Below are 18,714 nucleotides of genomic sequence, written 5' to 3'. Positions count from 1 at the left end.
GAGGCACGAGAATCACTTGAACCCAGAAGGTGGAGGTTGCAGTGAGCTGCAATCACACCACTGCACTCCAGTCTGGGCAACAAAACAAGATTCTGTCTCAATACTACTACTACTAATAAAAAGTAATAGACTTAGATGAGGTAAAAGAGAGGGTGGTTGATATGGTTTGGCTGTGTCCCCACCCAAACCTCAGCTTTAATTGTAGTTCCCATAATCCCCACATGTCATGGGAGAGACATGATGGGAGGTAATTGAATCATGGCGGTGGTTACCCTCATGTTATTCTCATGATAGTGAGTGAGTTCTCACAATATCTGATGGTTTTATAAGGGGCTTTTATCCCTTTGCTCTGCATTTCTCTCTCCTGCCACCATGTGAAGAAGGACATGCTTGTTTCCCCTTCCACCATGATTGTATACTTCCTGAGGCCTCCCCAGCCCTGTGAAACAATAAGTCAGTTAAACTTCTTTCCTTTATAAAATACTCAGTCCCGGGCAGTTCTTTATAGCAGTGAGAGAACGAACTAATACAGTAAATTGGTACCACAGAGAGTAGGGTGTTGCTGTAAAGATACCCAAAAATGTGGAAATGACTTGGAACTGGGTAACAGGTAGAGGTTGGAACAGTTTGGAGGGTTCAGAAGAAGACAGAAAAATTTGGAACTTCCTAGAGACTTGAAGGGCTCAGAAGACAGGAAGATGTGGGAAATGTTAGAACTTCCTAGAGACTTGTTGACTGGCTTTGTCCAAAATGTGGATAGTGATATGGACAATGAAGTCCAGGCTAAGGTGGTCCCAGCTGGAGATGAGGAACTTATTGGGAACCGGAGTAAAGATGACTCTTGCTATGCAAAGAGACTGGTGGATTTTTGCCCCTGCCCTAGAGATCTGTGGAACCTTAAACTTGAGAGAGATGATTTAAGGTACCTGGTGAAAGAAATTTCTAATCAGCAAAGCATTCAAGATGAAAGATGACATATAAGTTGGGAAAATTTGCAGCCTGATAATGTGATAGAAAAGAAAAACCCATTATCTTAGGAGAAATTAAAACCAGCTGCAGAAATCTACATAAGTAATGAGAAGCCAAATGTGAATGCCAAGACATTGGGGAAAATGTCTCCAGGGCATGTCAGAGACCTTCATGGCAGCCCCTCCCATCACAGACCCAGAGGTCTAAGAGGGAAAAATGGTTTCCTGAGTGGAGCCAAGTCTTCCCTGCTCTACACAACCTTGGGACATGGTTGCCTGTATCCCAGCTGCTTCAGCTCCAGCTATAACTAAAAGGGGTCAAGGTACAGTTCAGACTGTTGCATCAGAAGGTGTAAGCCCCAAGCCTTGGCACCTTCCATGTGGTACAGGTCCTGTGGGTGTGCAGAAGACAAGAATTGAGGTTTGGGAACCTCTGTCTAGATTTTAGAGGATGAATGAAAATGCCTCGATATCTGCTGCAGGGGCAGAGCCCTCATGGAAAACATCTGCTAGTGCATTGCAGAAGGAAAATGTGGGGACAGAGCACCATACAGAGTCCTCACTTGAATATTGCCTAGTGCAGCTGAGAGAAGAGGGCAACCATCCTCCAGACCCCAGAATGGTAGATCCACTTACAGCTTGCACCATGCCATGCAGATGGAAAAGCCACACACACTTAATGCCAGCCATGAAAACAGCCAGAAGGCGGGGGGACTTGTACCATGGAAAACCACAGGAGTGGAGCTGCTCCAGGCTGTGGGAGCCCACCACTTGCATCAGCATACCCTGGATGTGAGACATGGAATCAAGCAAGATCATTTTGGTACTTTAAGGTTTAATGACTGCCTGATTGGATTTAGGACTTGCGTGAGGCCTGCAACCCCTTTATTTTGGCCAATTTCTTCCATTTGGGATAGGTGTATTTATCCAATGTCTGTACTCCCATTGTATCTAAGAAGTAACTAACTTGTTTTTGATTTTACAGGCTCATAGGTGGAAGGGACTTGCCTTGTCTCAGATGAGACTTTGGACTGTGGACTTTTGAGTTAATGTTGAAAAGAGTTAAGACTTTGCAAGACTGTAGGAAGGACATGAGTGTGTTTTGAAATATGAAGACATAAAACTTGGGAGGGGCCAGGAGTGGAATGATATGGTTTGACTGTGTCCTCACCCAAATTTCATCTTGCAGTTCCCATAATCCCCACATGTCATGGGAGGGACCCAGTGGTATGTAACTGAATCATGAGGGCGATTACCCTCATGCTGTTCTTGTGATAGTGAGTGAGTTCTCATAAGATCTGGTGGTTTTATAAAAGGCTTTCCCCCTTTTGCTCAGGACTCCTCCTTCCTGCTGGATGTGAAGAAAAATGTGTTTGCTTCTCCTTCCACCATGATTGTAAGTTTCCTGAGGCCTCCCCAGCCACAGAGAACTGTAAGTCAATTAAACCTCTTTCCTTTGTAAATTACCCAGTCTTGGGTCCATCTTTGTGTGAGAATGGACTAATTCAGTGGTCATCGCTGCAACAAATATTAATGGCCTGCAAAGAATACATCAATTTGCATAGTCAGGATGGAAAGAAGGCAGAAAGGCAAGCAAAAGTAAGAGAGAGAGAGAGCAAAAAGAAAGAGAAAGCAGAAGAATTGAGGGAAGGAAGTGAGGGAGGGAGAGAAGGAGTGGGGGAGGGAGGGAAGGAAGGAAGGAAAATAAAGAATAAGAAAAGTCTTGTAAGGCTTATTTATTGATGTCATATGCAAACGAAAGTAATGCCAGGTAGAGAAAAAGAATCAGGGGCAATACATTTAATGATCAAATAAAAAAATTCTTAGATTAAAATAAAAATTTGGATCTTAATTAATGAGACTTGAAATTTTAGGCAACATTGATGAGAAAAGATATATACCTACAAATAACCTAGCAAAGCTTGTGGACTACTAAAATAAAAGGAAATATTTATTTTCAAATAAAAGCATTTTTAAAATAAGAAAGACAAAATATTTGGATTAAGATAAGAAATATGCTAGAATTGAGAGGATGGTCAGATAACAGCTATAAGTTACTGAGGAAAAACTACTTCAAGCTAAGAATTGTATCCCTTGTCAAGGTATCACTCACCTACTACAGTAAAATAAATAGATATGGGCCTGTCACTGGTAAATTAATGCATCACACAACAAAGAGGATAAAATTAAAGGGGTAAGAAGAGAGGGGTGATTTACATATTCCCAAATTTTAGTCTTATACAGCATCCTTCCACAACTGACATTCTGAGAGATATTAAGCCTGCAAAAATTATTTGAGTATTTTAAAAAAATTATTCCAAGGATGACAAATAGCTAATGTCATTCTAGATGCACATTCTAGTTAAGTTAATTCACTACATAAAATAGATTCATGGTTTATTTTCTCACTTGAGCCTTGATGAGGGGAAGCGGTAGAGTAATAGAGTATCATAATATATAAAAACATCTGACAATTCAAAAGAACGTAGGTACTAGTGGAAGAGAAAAATTAGTGGTAATTTTTAGTAGTTTAAAAATAACTTAATCACATGAACAAAAATAAGGAATGAATGACAAAAGAAACATAATTAATGAGAAACAAAATGGAAGATATAAATGTCAAGTTTATCAGTCGTTGTACTAGATGTGAATGATCTGAAATTCCTTACCAAAATATTGAGACTGTCAGTGTTACACTAGGTATCCAGTCAGGTATTAGCAGGGCAGAAGAAGGCTCTCCTCCAACACACCAAGAGTGTTGGGCAACCATCAGGTGTGATGGTCAGGCGGTTGTTAACTGTTTCTCTAAAGTAACTGGTCACAGCTAGCGCCAGAAAAAGGCAGTCTCCTAATAGATAGAAAATACCCAAAACTGATCAGCAGCTTCCCAATAAGATTTGAAGAGTGGGGAGAAGTAATGCAAGATCCTAGTAGTATGCCAAAGTATAAAACCCCAAGTCAAGAAGTCAAGTTGCGCACTTGGTCTCTCAAGTTGCCGGCTTAGCCCTCTTCCAAATTGTACTTTCCTTCTTTGCTTTCTTTGTTTTTCTCATTGTTCTAAAGCTTTTTAGAAAACTTTCACTCCTGCTCTGAAATTTGCCTCTGTCTCTTTGTCTGCTTTATGCCGCTCAGTGGAATTCTCTCTTCTGAGGAGGCAAAGATTGAAGTTGCTGCAGACCCGTATGGTTATGATGCTGGTAACTCAGGGTAACTTGAATTCCTGCCACAGGTAACATCAGGAGTAAAAATAAAACAATTTAAAATAAGACGTTAGCAAATATAATAAAACAGTTTATTAAAAATAATGCAAAAATTTTGTTTTCAAAAATACGTCATTCATTGTATTGAAATTCATAATAATAGTTATATGGGAGAATTATATTATCTTAATAAATGGCGAAAGACAAAATAAAATTCAAGAGTATGTTAATAAGAACTCCAAATACATTGGGAATTGAAGGAAATATCTTAAATATGAATAAGACTATTTACCAAAAATCAAGGAAAAGCATAAAGTCATTTCCAAAAATAGTAACAAATTAGGGATGTCATTTACTTTGCTGTTATTCTATATTATTTTAGAGCTTTTAGTAAATCCATTGAGTTGAACTTTATAAACTTTGGTAAATATTAAAATATCATTTTGCTAATGAAATTATTGTACAGAAAGGCTCTTCAAAAAATATAACAAATAAGATAATTTGAAAAAGTAGTTAAAGAAAATACACACAAATTAATAGATCTTATTTGTATGTCAATTATAAGTATCTTAAAATAACGAGAAAAGCACTGAGCTATATAGAGAAAATGATAAAATTTTCTTGATGAATGGAAAACAACAGTCACCTATTCTTGGATAGTAAGACTTAATAACATAAAAATATAAATTTTCCCATAATTAATACATATATTTAATAAAATTGTAAATATAATTTCAAGGGAATGTTTTGAAATGTAAAAAATAGTATTAAAACTCATATTTAAGACTGTGTATAAAATAGCCAAGGATATTATGAAAACAAAGACAAGGGGACAAATAACAAATATATTAAAACAGAATGGCATTAGAATAAGCATAGACCAATGAATCAGTGAAACAGAAAAGAGTAGCAAAAATAGGTCTCAATTTTTATGGGTTTTAACTTATGAGAATAGAAAGTACTACAAATTAATAGAGAAAATGATTCACTCAATAAATGGAGCTGATATCATTGGCTATCCAGCAGAAAGACAACAAAGTTGGATTCATATGATACCATCTGAAAAAAAAAATAAGATGGATTAAAAACTAGATAAAATCTAACACCCCCCCAAATTAAGGAAATTTAGTAGGCTCTATTTACAACCTAGGAAATGAGAGGACCTTTGTAATTAAAACAATACACTTAGAGAAATCATAGACAAAATCCATAAACAACAGACAATGGTATCAGAAAGATATTTACCTCCCACTATGAAAAATTTAGTCATTAATTCCCAACATATTCAACAAACATTGAGTTCATTCATGTCACCAGGAGCTGCTCAAACTGACAAGAATAGAGCAGTAAATAACACTCACAAGTTCTGTGCTTTCCTGGGTTACATGACAATAAATAATTATGTAATATGTCAAGCAGTTATAATTGCTATAAAGAAAAATGATGTCAATTAAAGGAATAGAGAAAGATGAAGTGTGGTGGGGGTACTAATTTATATAGGAGAGTCAGGGAAACCCCCTGTATTAAGATACCGTATGACCACTGGTCTGAGTGAAGTGAGGATGCAAGCAGCCAAGACAATTATCTGGGAAAAGAGTGGACTAGAATTCAGAAGTACAACGTAGAGAAGCCCCAAGGTGGAAACAGCAAGAACGACAGCAGTGTTAGATTGGAGTGTGGGAGAAACTGCTAGAGGGGAAGATGAATAGAGACAAAAGACCACATAACGCACAGCCCTACTAGACATGAAAAAGACATTGATTTTTAACCTGTGTGACATCAAAAACCGTGGAGACATTTGAGCAGTTATGTAGCAACTTCAAGTTATTTTATTATTCCGATTTTCTAAAACATGCATGTATACAAAAAAGGATATCAAAAGGATAATGGTGCCATCTTTGCATCATGAGATTTCAGGTGGCTTTTGTTGGCATCTTTCTATTTTACATATTGTTTGGATTTACTGACATAATTATTCATAATATGTATGATCAGAAAAAAATTATAAAGATAATTTTTTATTTATTTCTAAAGACTCAAAAATGTCATAGTGGGAAACTTACTAAATTGTATGCAACTGTTTCCTTGTTGTTGTTTGTTTGTTTGCTTGTTTTTGAGACAGAGTCTCACTCTGTTGCCCAGGCTGGAGTGCAGTGACACGATCTCAGCTCACTGCAGCCTCCGCCCCCTGGGTTCAAGCAATTCTCCTGCTTCAGCCTCCCGAGTAGCTGGCATTACAGGTGCCTGCCACCGCACCCAGCTAATTTTTTTGCATTTTTACATTTTTAGTAGAGATGGGGTTTCACCATCTTGACCAGTCTGGTCTTGAACTTCTGACCTTGTGGTCTACCTGCCTTGGCTTCCCAAAGTGCTGGGATTACAGGTGTGAGCCACCACTCCCTGCCAACTGTTTTCTAATTTATCTGACTAGAGTACCTTCTTTTTAACAGAACACCTAAAAGCTTCTCTTGAAACAAACAAATGTTCCTTGGTAAAATATCATAGAACATACTGTTCTAATAAGTCTATCAAAAAGGAATGATTAAACACCTCCATGATGATGGTGCTTCTGGGAAGTACACATAGACTAGTGAAGTTCTGTTCCATGTTAATATGAAAGGCTCTGGGTTTTATTTTCCCCTGAATCAAAAGAAGGATATTGAAGAAAATGCCAGAGGACATGAAAGTTTTATTCAAGGAGCACCCTGGCACAATTCACTGAAAGAGAGAGGTAAATGTCTAATGAACTCACGAAAAAATGTTCATGGTCACAGTTATCAAGGAAATGCAGACTAGAATAGGGTATAATCAGGCCGGGCACGATGGCTCACGCCTGTAATCCCAGCACTTTGGGAGGCCAAGGCAGGCAGATCACCAGGTCAGAAGATCCAGACCATCCTGGCTAACACCGGTGAAACCCCGTCTCTACTAAAATTATGAAAAAAAAAAAAAAAAAAATTAGCTGGGCGTGGTGGCGGGCGCCTGTAGTCCCAGCTACTTGGGAGGCTGAGGCAGGAGAATGGCGTGAGCGTGGGAGGCGGAGCTTGCAATGAGCTGAGATCGCGCAACTGCACTCCAGCCTGGGCAACAGAGTGAGACTCTGTCTCAAAAATAATAATAATAATAAATAAATAAAAATAAAAATAAGTATAGGGTATAATCATTTGCCTTGAAGTTGCTTGATTTTTTAACGAATAATAGCTTTGAGGGTGCACAGACTAGCATTCAAGTACGTTGCTGGTGAGAGTATCCATTGGTGCATGCTGATAGGTAATAATTTTCATTAAAAAGCTCATATACCTAGAAGCAGTAATTCTTCTTTTAAAAATATATCACAAGAAAATCAGAAACAGGGACATATTATTTTGTTACAATGATGTTCACTAATGCATTATTTTTAATGACAAACATTGAAAACATTAAAGGAAATGATTATAGTTTGTAATATGGCTGAAAATAAAAAAATTCATAAATACTTTTTAATAGTATGGAGAAATATTCACAATACACAGTATGTTCTCAAAATGTTTGCATACTCATATTAAAATATGCTAACTAATAAAGGAAGAAAATGTGCTGAAGTTAATAACGGCTATGTTATTACTCTTTATGGTAGGATTTTAGATAACTTCTATTCTACATGTAGTTCGTCTTTTAAATCACTCTTGTTTACCGAGTTCAGGAATAAGAAAGTTAAGTACTAGAGTAAAAAAATCTTTAAAAGCTGCAAGGAATATTATGTTATTTGTAACGTATCTTCAGTATTAAAAGAAATTATCAATTGTCTATCAGTAAAGATGAAAATCTGTTTGCTTCTTGTGTAGGATATTTACCTGAAAAGCAAACACTTCATGTTAATCAATAAATAAATTGAAATATGTTTTAGATAAATTTTAAAATAGCTTTATTTTGGATAGGGGAGAAATACAATAATTTCTGCATTTTAGTAGAATAGTGTACACTCTGCATCAGGAAACAATGCATACTTTGACCAAATAATGCAAATGTCAACACAAATGCTGTACAGCATTCCAAGGAATCAAATAAGAGCCAGGAAGAGGGAAAAATCAATGTTAGGGTAGGAATCATAGCAAAATTCCTTCTGAGATTAAAAATAGTAAAAATGTACAATCCACATGTTGCTATTAAGCAATACATTTCTAGAGACGCCATCTAAAATCATGAATATGAGAAGATTAATGCTCTAAAATCCTATTATTTCTTCATCATATAACATTGAACTGCATCAGGAAGTTAATTAATCAGATTTCCTAACTATGAATAAAAAATAAATTAAATTAAAATCATCAATTTACAGTTCAGTGGAGGGATAGTATTAATTGAGAGAACATTCAAATGTATCATTTTCAAGTCTAATAATTTTAAGAAAGAAAACCTTTTGCTTTTTAAAATATTTTTAGATAGCTTGTTTGTTTACAAGGCAGAGCATCTCCTGAAACTACTGTCTCCACAAGAATAGGTTAACCTGATGTGTCAAGTTGAGATCATTGAACCTTGTGTAGAGCATGTGTATTTCCCAAGAACTGTCTCCTCACCAGAAGCCTCTCTTCAAATTCGTAACAGGCATTTTTATTCATTTTACCAAAGGAATTAATGATGACCAATACCGGAAATACGGAGGTTCTTAAATAACAACTGAAAATTATAATTTGAAAAGAAACAACACCATCGTAATTAATTAGCTGTGTCCACTTCATTCATTCATTCAACAATTACTGAGCATCTCTTATGAACTAACACTATGTTAATTGAAGTGTGTGCAACACTAAGAAAGACTGATACGGTTTTAATATAGTACATATCAAACTAGTGGACATACCAAAGGGTTATGGAAGTACATACTGTAGGCAACTAGGGAAGTTAAAGAATTCTCAGAGGAAATGACATTGAAATTGAGAATTAAAATATACAAGAATCAAGACCAGCCAAGCCGGCATGGTGAAACCCTGTCTCTACTAAAAATACAAAAAAAATTAGCTGGGAATGGTGGCGGGAGCCTGTAATCCCAGCCACTCAGGAAAGCTGAGACATGAGAATCACCTGAACCTGGAAGGTGGTGGTTATAGTGAGCTGATATTGTGCACTCCCGCCTGGGTGACAGAATGAGACTGTTGCAAAGAAAAAATAGCAAGAATTTTTTGTTTTGCCTATGCAGAGTTAGCCAGAGTATCTCCAAAATTGTATAAATAAGGTTTTTGGAAGAATTAATCTTGGAATAGGTGAGAGTTCATTAGAGGAAGGCAGTGTGGTGGTTTTAGATATACATGAGTAGAAAATGATCCATAAAATATCCTCTTAATGACAAGGATTCTTACAGGCTACAAATCATGTGGCCAAGTCATAAAATTAAAAAATTAAGAGCAAAATGGCACAAAAATTAATTTAAAAAGCACAGACAGCTAAATAGATTAGAATTAATGAAAAACGGGACAAAATTAACAGCTAAGAAAAAATAATAAAATATTTGGAATGTGGTGATTTTAATAATTAGATGAATTATTTAAAAGGAAGCTAAACTGTGTTTTAATATCATAATTAGAAGACAACAATAGATGAAATAAACAGGAAAAACAAAAAAGGATAATCTAGCATTAGAAAAAAGTTTTTAAAACTGAAAAAAGAGGCTGGGCGCGGTGGCTCAAGCCTGTAATCCCAGCATTTTGGGAGTCCAAGATGGGCGGATCATGAGGTCAGGAGATCGAGACCATGCTGGCTAACACGGTGAAACCCCATCTCTACTAAAAACTACAAAAAATTAGCCGGGCGAGGTGGCGGGCACCTGTAGTCCCAGCTACTCGGGAGGCTGAGGCAGGAGAATGGCGGGAACCCAGGAGGCGGAGCTTGCAGTGAGCTGAGATCCGGCCACTGCACTCCAGCCTGGGCGACAGAGCGAGACTCCGTCTCAAAAAATAAATAATAAATAAAAGCTGAAAAAAGAATAAGAAGCTTTTAAAAGATATAAACCAGTGATAAAAATCTAGAAGGAAAATAACGACAATAGCGTATAAGATGATGAATGGTGATAAAAGAAATGTGTAGCAGGAATCAGAGTAAAAGTGGTATCAATTCTGGGGAGAAGCCAACCATTCTGGCAGACCAATAAAATTTTGCTTAATAAATGTATGCAAATTTATGCCTTGAATGAAAAGACGTCCAGATGCTAAGAAGTGTCCCCTAAATTTGTTTTCTTTTCTTCTTGACAAAAGCCTGGGGGCAGAGTTCCACAAAGCCTTTTTTTCTCTCACCTTTCATTTGCAGCAACAGCTTGTAATTTGAGCACAACTTTCTATACCTGTCAGTCAGGTTAAGGCCCTTGCGGAAGGATGCTGAGGAATATCAACAGAACCTAGGAAATTTGTAGCCCTCTGGCCTCGGGCATATTCCACTGCCTCCTTCATTTTGTAAGAGGGAAATATATTTAAATTCAAAGTATTGTTTTATTTGTTCAAATAAACAATGCACCCCCTCCTGAAGGAATCATATCTCTTTTCTAATGACAACTCCGTATTTATTAATATATCACTATGATTAGTTTCGGTCTTACTCTTATTTCAGTCCTTGCTGGGATATAAAATCTTGTATTCTTACAAGAACTGCTGCTTTGGCTGGACAGGATAACAAATATTGGCTTCACTTTTCCCTATGTTTCAGTCTTAATAAAATCCAAGTTTTCTATATTCAAGAAGATGCTTCTTAAAAATCTATCATTATTTGGTGGTCTCTGCTGATTTGAAATGATGGAGTAAATATCCAGCCTGTTCTTATTTGAATTACAATTGGAAGTGTAATGTGTCTACTAAGCATCACATATGCTTTGAAACTGGGAATGAATGGCTGACGGAGGAGCGTTATGCGTATTGTATATGCACAGTATCACACAGTGAAGTTATGATTAAGAGAGGCAAGGAAAAGTCCAGACTCTCAAACGCATATGCCTGGGATAGAAGAAGATTCCTTCTGGGCAATCTTTTCAAATTACAGCGTATGGGATGCTTGAGTCACCTTTATGCTCACGTAAGAAAAAAAGATTTTTTTTTAAAGCACTGATTTTAACAACCTAATTTTCCTGATTTTCTATTTTAGCAAAAAGTTCTACAGCAGGCATTGAAGAGGTAATTAAAGCCAAGATGTTCGGCAAATTAACTTCAATAGCATTGGAAGAGAAGATATAATGCTCTAGGGTATGTCGTGTTTAATACAATATGCTTATATGATTTTGAGAGAAGAATTGAAAAATTAAGTGTAACAGATAGAGCATACTGTTCTGCATCACCTTGGCATTGTTAAAACACTTACCTGAAATTGTTACCTCCCCATGCACATTAATAGTCCTTCAATCAACTTCAGGCATGCATGCCCCAGATGGACCTAGGTCTTAACTGGGTTATATAGGAGATACACATTTATAGTGAGATATAGTCCTTTTCCTAAAGGGAAGGTCTGGATGACCTTCATTGTCCTTTTTTTTTTTTTTTTTTTTTTTTTTTTTTTTTTTTTTTTTTTTTGGTAAAAACATAAAACTTACCATTTCAATCACTTTTTAATGTACAGTTTAGTAATGTTAAGTATATTCACATTATTGTGAAACAAATCCACAGACCTTGATGGTAGCAGTGGCCGGTCTGGAATAGCTACTGCAAAGATGCCAGCTGCACTGGTGAAGGCAAAGCCGAGGCTGTGCACTCCGCAGAGCAGGTGGGAGCCAGAAACAGGCGGGAGACTCACCCCTTTCTGAGTTAGATGGGGTCGGAGCCCCACCCTCCGGGGCACAGCTGCGGCCACCCACCCTTGGCTGTGGACCTGGGCACTCCTGCACTCTTAGGAGCCTGGGAAGCCCGCCTAGCCCGACAGCCTCAGAAACGAGGCAGCAGCCTCATTTCTGAAATGCTCCTGCTGCCTGGTCTCTCCCAGCTCCCGGCACCTGTTCCAATTTCGGAGCGAAATTGTGGCTGAGCTCAGTCACTGTCACCACCCAGCCAGGTGTGCACACACTTGGGGTGGCACTGACGTGCCAGCCCCCTGCTGCCTCAGCGCCCTCTAGAATTGGATGCTGATGAGCATGGGAAGGAAACTGAGCGGGGGTTAGGGCAGCTCGGCATGGACCTCAACATGAACAGCTTGGGTGCCGTGGATTACATATAGATAGCAGCAGAAGGCAGACAGGCTCCTGGGTGGAAAAAGATAGGTCCCCAGTGAAGCCTACCTTAAAGCCAGGGATGGCCGAAAGCATGGAGGTGGAGCTGTCAGTTCCAGGTGGAGTCCACAGCCCAGAGTGAGAACTTATTGTGCTTTTCTTGGCCCACCCATGGCTGCCCATGGACCAACCAGCACACACTTCCTCCCTTCTGAGCCCATAAAACCCTGAACCCAGCCAGACTCAGGCAACTACCCACTCCAGGTCTCCTCTTCCCTGAGAGCTGCACAACTGATGGGATGACCTGCCTGCAGATAGGAGCTACCCACTCCAGGTCGGCTCTCTGTTCAGGGATGCACACTTGCAAGACAACCTGCCTGTGGAAAGAAGCTACTCACTTTGTATCTCCTGATAGTTGTACTGTCACTGAATAAAGTACCTCTTTGCCTAGCTCACCCTCCATTGCTTGAATTCCTCATTGTTCCTGGACATGGGACAAGAGCTCAGGACTCAACAAATGGCAGGACTGAAAGAGCTGTAACACAGACAGGTGAAACACACCCTCTGCCCTGCTGGCCATATTGCCAGTGATTTGGAGAGAGGAGCTGTGGTCCAGACCTAAGGTTCCCCAGGCAAGGGCTGTGACACCCTCTTTGGTGTCTATTCAAGCTAAATAACTATGAATGCCTCTCCCTACAACTCCTCACAATAACCAGTATCTATGAATTCAACTACTTTAGGCACCTCATGCAAGTGGAATCACACAATATTTGTTTTTTTGTGTGTGTGACTGGCTTAGTTTATTTAGCATAATGTCCTAAAAGTTTACCCACATTATAGCACCTGGAAAGGTTTTCTTTCTTTTTAAAGCAGCATAATATTCTATTGTATGTATATATTACATTTTGCTTATCTATTCATCTCTTGATGAACATTCGGGTTGCGTCTACATCTTGGGGATTATGAATAGTGCTGCTATTAAGACTGGTGTGCAAATATCTCTTTGACACTATACTTTCATTTTTTAAATATATACACAGAAGTGAAATCATTGAATCTTATGGTAGTTCTATTTTTAATTGTTTTACACACTTCCATGCTATTTTCCACAATGGTTGCACCATTTTACATGTCCACCAGCAGTGTAAAATTGTTCTAATTTCTCCACATTCTCACTGACAGTTGCTATTTTCTATTTGCTTAGTTTTTTTTTTTTTTTTTTTTTTTAATAGAAGACACCCTAATAGGTATGAGGTGATATCTGATTGTTTTGATATCCGGTAGTTCTGATTTGTGTTTTTCTGGTGATTAGTGATGTTGAGCATTTGTTTATATGTTTACATCTTTTTTAGACAAATGTCTATTCAAGTCCTTTAAGTGTTTTTTAATCAGGTTGTTTGTTTTTGTTTTGTTTAATTTTGTATTGACTTTTAGGAGTTTTTTAATAATATTCTGACTATTAACCCCTTATTAGATATATGATTAGCAAATATTTTCTTGCATTCTACAGATTGTCTATATATTCTGATGATTGTGTTTTCTGATTAAAAAAAAGTATTTAAGTTTGATGTAATCCCATTTGTCTATTTTTTAATTTTGTTTCCTGTGCTATTGGTGTCATATCCAAGAAATCATTGCCAAGTATAGTGTCATGATTTTACCCTGGTTTCTTCTAGGAATTTTATAATTTTAAGGTTTCCATTTAGGTATTTAACCCATTATTTTGACTTAATTTTTGTAAATGGTATGAGATAGTGGCCCAACTTTATTGTTTTGCAGGTGGATCTCTACTTTCCTTAATATTACTTGTTAAAGAGACTGCCTTTTCTCCATTGAGTGGTCTTGGAACTCTTGTTGAATTTAGCCATATAAGCAAGGAGTTACTTCTGTGCTCTCTATTCTATTCCCCTGGTCTATTTGTCTGATTGTATGTCAGTATATCACACTGTTTTAATTACTATAGCTTTGTAATATGCTTTGAAATCAAGAAATGTAAATGATCCACCTCTGTCCTTTTATAAATTATTTTGGCTACTTTGGGTTTCTTGACATTATCTATATTTTTCAGATGAATTTTCTATTTTTGTAAAAAATGCCATTGGGGATTTTGATAGAGATTGCATTGAATTTGTAGATTGCTTTGGCTACTATAGAATAATATATAACCAGCTGTTGTTTCATGGAGTGTTTTCTACATGTTTATTACGTCTAATTTACCTACAGCACTTTTAAGTCCTATATTTCTTTATTATCTTCTGCCTAGTTCTATCCACTATGAAAAGTGAGATATTAAAGTTTCCTACTATTTTTTTCTTTGATTCTGTCAAGGTTTGCTTCATATATTTAAGAGTTCTATGGTTTGGCAAATAAAAATTTATAACTGTTATGTCTTCTTGGTGAATGGACCCTGTAATTATTATCTAATGCCCCCTTTGTCTATTTACCCTTTAAAAAATTAGCCAATTTTTAATGTTAGTATAGCCACTCCTGCTCTCTTTTGATTATCATTTGCATGAAATATATCTCTTTTCATCATTTCAGCTTCAGCCTATGTACGTCTCCAGATATAAAGTATGTCTCTTATCTGTAGCATATAGGTGAATTATATATTTTTAATCCATTCAGCCTATCTGTCTTTTTCATTGTGGAGTTTAATCCATTTACATTTAAAATAATTATTGATAGTGAAGATTTATTATTACCACTTTATTTATTGTTTTCTATATATCTTGTAGCTTTTTTGTCCCTCTTTCCTCTCTTGTTTCCTGATTTTGTGTTTTGTTGATTTTTTTGCAGCCATATGTTTGATTCTCTTATTTCCTTTTCTGTATATTCTATAAATTGTGTATGTGCATGATTACCATTGCAATTACATAATGCATCTTAAAATATAAAATTCTGTTTTCATCTAATAACAGATTAATTTAAATCACATAAAAATTTCCACCCCACACTCTTTATGTTATCAATGTTATATTTTTATCTTTATATACTGTATACTTATTAACATTGATTTGTAATTTAATGGTCTCTGTCATTTAAATTCTATGTACCAAAATTACTGTAGTACAGGTTAGTACATTTGTCTATATTTTTACCTTTGCCAGAAAACTTTATATATTTTGTAAAGCTGCAAGTTTCTAGCTACCAAATTTTCATCTCAAATTGAAGGACCAACTTTAGCATTTCTTGTAAAGTGAGACTAGTGGTAATGACCTCCATCTGCATCTGCGAAACAATCTTAATTTCTCTTTCCTCTCTCCTCTCTCCTCTCTCTCTCCCTCTCCTTCTTCTTTCTTCTTTCTCCTTCTTTCTTCTTTCTTCTTCTTTCTTCTTCTTTCTTCTTCCTTCTTCTTCCTTCTTCTTCTTTTCCTTCTTCTCCTTCTTCTCCTTCTTCTCCTTCTTCTCCTTCTTCTTCTCCTTCTTCTTCTTCTTTTCTCCTCCTTCTTCTCCTTCTTCTTCTTCTTCTTCTTCTTCTTCTTCTTCTTCTTCTTCTTCTTCTTCTTCTTCTTCTTCTTCTTCTCCTCCTCCTCCTCCTCCTCCTCCTCCTCCTCCTCCTTCTCCTTCTCCTCCTTCTCCTCCTTCTCCTCCTCCTCCTCCTCCTCCTCCTCCTCCTTCTTCTTCTTCTTCTTCTTCTTCTTCTTCTTCTTCTTCTTCTTCTTCTTCTTCTTCTTCTTCTTCTTCTTCTCCTCCTCCTCCTCCTCCTCCTCCTCCTCCTCCTCCTCCTCCTCCTTCTCCTCCTCCTCCTTCTCCTCCTCCTCCTTCTCCTTCTCCTCCTTCTCCTCCTTCTCCTCCTTCTCCTTCTTCTTCTTCTTCTTCTTCTTCTTTTCTTCTTCTTCTTCTTCTTTTGAGACGTAGTTTTGCTCTTGTTTCCCAGGCTGGAAAATGGTGGAATCTTGTCTCACTGCAATCTCCACCTCTCAGATTCAAGCAATTGTCTCAGCCTCCCAAGTAGCTGGGATTACAGGCACCTGCCACCACGCCCAGCTAATTTTGTATTTTTATTAGAGATGGGGTTTCTCCATGTTGGTCAGGGTGGTCTCGAACTGCTGACCTCAGGTGGTCCACCTGCCTTGGCCTCCCAAAGTGCTGGGATTACAGGCATGAGCCACCATGCCTGGCCATTTTTTTTTTTTTTTGAGACAACATCTTGCTCTGTTGCCCATGCTGAGTGAAATGGCACAATCATGGTTTACTACATTATCAAACTCCCAGGCTCAAGCAATCCTCCTTCCTCAGCCTCCTGAGTAGCTAGGACTACAGACACATGCCACTCACACTCGACTTACTTTTAAAAAAAATTTTTGTAGACACAGAGTCTTGCTGTCCTGCCCAGGCTAGTCTTGAACTCCTGGGTGCGAGCAATCTTTCTACCTCTACCTCTCTGCTTCACTTTTAAAGACAGTTTTGTCAGATATAGCATTATTCCTTCCCTTTTCTTTGTTCTTTCAGCATTTAAAAATATCATCCCACTCCCTTGTGGCCTACAAAGTTTTGCTGAAAAATCTGCCAGTAATCTAATAGAGACTGCCTTGTGTGTGATGAATCACTTTTCTTTTGCTGCTTTCAAGACTGTCTTTGTCTTTGATTTAGGCAGTTCGATTATAATGTGTTGCAGTATGGTACTCTTTGGATTTAGTCTAGTTATAGTTCTCTGAGGTTCTGTTTTTGTTTGTTTGTTTGTTTGTTTGTTTTTTTGATGGAGTTTTGCTCTTGTTGCTCAGGCTGAAGTGCAAAGGCATGATCTCGGTTCACAGCAACCTCTGCATCCCGAATTGAAGCCATTCTTCTGCCTCAGCCTCCAGAGTAGCTGGGATTGCAGGCATGTGCCACCACGCCCAGCTAATTTTGTATTTTTAGTAGAGACAGGGTTTCTCCATGTTGGTTAGGCTGGTCTGGAATCCAGACCTCAGGTGATCTGCCCGCCTCAGACTCCCAAAGTGCTGGGATAACAGACATGAGCCGCCGCGCCCAGCCAGTTCTTCGAGGTTCTTGAAACTTATGTCTAGTTTTTTCCTCATTTCCTCAGATTTAGGAGATTTTCTGCCATTATTTCTACAAATAAACTCTCTGCCTTTTTTTTTTTTTTTTTCTCTTTTCTCTTTCTGGGACTCCCACATTGGTTTGCTTGATAGTGTTTAATAAGTCTTACGGCTTCATAGTACCTAAAGTTTACTGCACTTTTCTTTAGTTTTTGTTTTGTTTTGTTTCTAAGAAGAACTGAATCAAACAGACTTTATTTAATATTTTAGGATGAGAAAAAATGGTATAAAATAAGTCATAAGAAATGCTTTCTTATATTCAAACCATTTTCAATGTTTTGCAAAATGCTCACATAGCAAATGTGAAAAGCTTCAACACACTCTTATAACGTCTGCTGCAATAAATGCAACATTAAGAAAACATACAAATTTCTTCTGTACCAATCTTAAAAGTTGAATTACTGAATTACTAATTGTTGTGATGTTACTAATACACACTTTCATTCATACACTTTAGTGAGATCATTGTCTTTCATGTAGCCATCAAAAATCTTACAGTCAATTGCACAGGTTTGTAGTGCAATTTTGACTCTAGCTCCTTATAATCAGTCACTTTTCCGATTGTTTTCATGAAGTCTTCCTTTACTATAAAATTATGATCAGCACAAATTGCAAACATATCTGCTTCCGTACAAACATTTCTCAGGGTATGCTTCATTAAAGCCATCTGAAAACGTCATAAAATTGCTTTACAATCAATTTCACCATGTTTTGAAATCGGATCCATATGGACTTTCAATATGTCTAATTTTGCTTGCGCATTTGGCAAATCAATATGTACTTTTCTATCGAATCTTCTTGGATGCAGCAAAACAGGATCCAGGAAATCTGGTTGACTTATAGCCATGGTTGTTTTAACTCTATGCTGAGTATCCAATCCATCCATTTGATTCAGTAACTCCATTAAAGTTCTCTAAATCTCTCTGTCAGGTGAAGTACTCTCAGAAAATCAGTGGCCACCAACAACACCTATTTCACCCATTAAAATGATGCATGAGTATGATTTTGTGAAGGTGAGATATTTCTAACTGTGTGGCATTATTTCCAGGCTCTGTCTTCTGTTTCACTGGTCTATGTGTCTGCTTTTGGACAGTAGCATGCTGTTTTTGTTACTGTAGCCTTGATCATAGTTTTAAATTAGGTAATGTGATGCTTCCAGCTTTGTTCTTTTTGCTTAGGATTGCCTTGGCTATTTGAGCTCTTTTTTGGTCCCATGTGAATTTTAAAACAGTTTTGTTATAATCATGTGAAGGATGCTACTGCTAGTTTGATAGGAATGTCATTGAATCTGTAAATTGCTTTGGGCAGTATGACCATTTTGACAATATAAATTCTCCCTATCCATGAGC

Source organism: Macaca fascicularis, chromosome 16 (assembly GCF_037993035.2).
Source record: "Macaca fascicularis isolate 582-1 chromosome 16, T2T-MFA8v1.1".
Lineage (NCBI taxonomy): Eukaryota > Metazoa > Chordata > Mammalia > Primates > Cercopithecidae > Macaca > Macaca fascicularis.
Note: the sequence above shows the minus strand (reverse complement) of the source record.